This window comes from Tachypleus tridentatus, unplaced genomic scaffold (assembly GCF_004210375.1).
Source record: "Tachypleus tridentatus isolate NWPU-2018 unplaced genomic scaffold, ASM421037v1 Hic_cluster_2, whole genome shotgun sequence".
NCBI lineage: Eukaryota > Metazoa > Arthropoda > Merostomata > Xiphosura > Limulidae > Tachypleus > Tachypleus tridentatus.
The window spans coordinates 61,800,573-61,803,918 of NW_027467782.1; positions in this window are offsets into that span (position 1 = coordinate 61,800,573).

Here is a 3,346-nt window from a genome sequence, read left to right on the forward strand (position 1 = left end):
CTCAGGAGCGGGACGAAGGAGAACGTAAACATTCTTAAACACTCCAGTTGGAATAGGGCGCCTTCCTTTAAAGAATACCTGCCGCGGTTTTCAATGGTTACTGTAGTAAGATTTGTGTGTTTTGAATTTCGCGCAAAGCTACTCGAGAGCTATCTGCGCTAGCCGTCCCTAATTATGAACTGACAGACTAAAAGAAAAACAACTTGTCAGCAACACCCACCACCAACGCTTGGGCTACTCTCATCAAAACAAAGTGGGATGTAAGAGTTCTGTCCTTTGATCCGTCCATAGTTTCATCAAGAGTTCCATGATTAGCTACACTATCACCCTTATCAAAATATATTTTTAATATCTTTATGAGTAAGTTACCAGACGTCCCAGTAGCAAGCATCGTACACTATCACCCTTATCAAAATATATTTTTAATATCTTTATGAGTAGAGTTACCAGACGTCCCAGTAGCAAGCATCGTGCACTATCACCCTTATCAAAATATATATCTTTATGAGTATTTTTAATATCTTTATGAGTAGAGTTACCAGACGTCCCAGTAGCAAGCATCGTACACTATCACCCTTATCAAAATATATTTTTAATATCTTTATGAGTAGAGTTACCAGACGTCCCAGTAGCAAAGCACGCATCGTACACTATCAGTACCCTTATCAAAATATATTTTTAATATCTTTATGAGTAGAGTTACCAGACGTCCCAGTAAATCTTTTTATGTCCCGACAGAGGCGTAGCCAAGGGGACTAGTTCCCCCTAAATATCTAGACATTTATCACATTATTTTTCAGCTTTTATAAACAATAAACCCTCTCTGTATCAATTAACCAAAACACATACAACTTCTATAAACACCATCACACTTGATTTTCTAAAACCATTTTATGACAAATTTACAACAAATTCAGCTTTTTAATTTATTGGCCCAACTTAAAATGTTCTGACCCCCCTAAGTGGAAAACCTGGTTTCGCTACCGTGTTCTGATGCGAAACAGTAAAAATAAATGTTTCTCCCTATTCCTCAGATGAGCTTGGTGTGTTGGATTGTAAGTTTTACTTGAAGCTTGTTTGAATTTTTGTGCAAAGCTACACGAGAACTATGTGGCCGTCCTTAATTTAGCAGTGTAAGACTAGATGGAGGACAGCGAGTCATCACCACCCACCGCCAACTTTTGGGCTAATCTTTTACCAACGAATAGTGGGATTGACCGTCACTTTATAACAGCACCCCCGCGGACCTCAGATAAAGAGTCCGGTGTCTTTACCACTGAAAAAAAAAAATGATAAAGCGAGGAAAGCGGAGTTACTTTAATAAATGTTTTGTTTTACGACTCAAGGTGTCGCCTTGCGTTCGTGTGTCCCCTCATCAAAAGCGTGGGTAATTATTTAGATCCTGAGAGAAGAGAAACGTGAATTAGTGCATTCTGTGTAGGTTTAAACCTCAAATAACACACTTGCTTACATTGTTTGGTTGTTCTAAGAAAAAGCCACATCCATCGTGTTCACTGCGAGGAATCGATCTTCGGAGTTTAGCGTTGTATGTCCGTAGACTTATTTACGAGCCCTTTACTATTGGCGAGATTTATATGCTGCATAACGTTTAACAAATCTTTGCCCGTTACAACACATAATGTAATGAACGTATCACAAATATTAGGTGAAATAGCTCACTTTCTATGCAAAACAAACAAGAAATACCAGTAGTTGTAGAAGTAATTGCAATATCGATAGATTTTGTAACCAAACAAAATCACAAATCGTTACAGGTCCTGTAACCAAACAATCATAAATCATTAAAGGCCCCTTGCTCTGCCCACCATGGGTTTCGAAACGCGGTTTCTGGTACTGCAAGTTCACAGACATACCACTGTTACACTAGAAGGCAGTATTCATACAATGAGGGCCAGGCACGACCAGGTGGGTTAAGGCGTTCGACTCGTAATTCGAGGGTTGCGGGTTCGCATCCCCGTCGCACCAAGCATGTTCGCCTTTTCAGCCGTGGGAGTATTATCATGTTATGATCAATCCCATTATTCGTTGGTAAAAGAGTAGCCCAAGAGTTGGCGGTGGGTGGTGATGACAAGCTGCCTTCCCTCCAGTCTTACACTGCTAAATTAGGGACGGCTAGCGCAGATAGCCCTCAAGTAGCTTTGCGCGAAATTCAAAAAACAATGCAACAAGAAGTCACCAGTAAGTAGATAGTTCAAGAGGTTATGACCCGAGTTACAAGAAATCAGAAGGAAGTTGTTGGTTTAAAATGTTAAGACCCGAGTTATAAAGCAGGCAATGTTCTGAGACTGTATGTCATCAAAAACTATCTTTCCTAAAAAATAAACATAAAACAGAAAAGTGGAAGCCTGACGGAATACTTTGTGTTGAGGTATGACCTTATATAACACAGTTATGTTTCCTTCTCTCCGATCCATACGTGAGTCAGTAAAATCGTGTTTTTGTTGCACCACTCACTCATTCAACTTGCAATCCAATAAAATCATTTGTTTCTTTTTAATGTTAATTTTTTTATGACCCTCGCAACCATAAATTCCAGAAACAAAAACTGGTGTTTACTGTCCTCACAGATCAGAAATTCGGAAAAATCGCATATTCTCCTCCTCAAGTTACGCGAAATTCAATTCTCGGAATGAATCAAAACATAAGAACAATTGTTGTCATTTTTCTAAATGAGTTAACACGTTGGAAATTAGTTTGTTTTAGAAACTCGAGCAAAGCTGCACGAGAATTATCTATACAAGCTGTTCTCAACTTTGAACTGATATAATACAGGGAAGAAAGAATTGAACGACCTCGTTACAATTTTTTTCATGTAAACTTTGGAAAATAAAACTAGAGGAACAGAAAAACGGTATTATGGAATAAACATGAACTGTAGAAAATGGACGAAAGATTGTTTTGTGTGTTTTGAATTTCGCGCAAAGCTACACGAGGGCTATCTCTGATAGCCGTCTCTAATTTAGCAGTGTAAGACTAGCGGGAAGGCAGCTAGTCATCACGACCTACCGCCAACTCATGGGCTACTCTTTCACCAATGAATAGTGGGATTGACTGTAATAATATAACGCCCCCACGGCTGAAAGGGCGATCATGTTTGGTGCGACCTGGATTCGAGCCTGCGACCCTCAGATTACAAGTCAGATGCCTTATCCACGTGGCCATGAAGGGCCTTTGGACGAAAGAAATACAAGTCAATAATTATACACACATACACATTAATGTAAAACAAAGTAATACTACTGTATATATTTCAACTAATATCCAAACAAACTAGTGTATCTCCCAACCACCACCCAGCTGGACAGGATGCTTCATGCTGGTATAG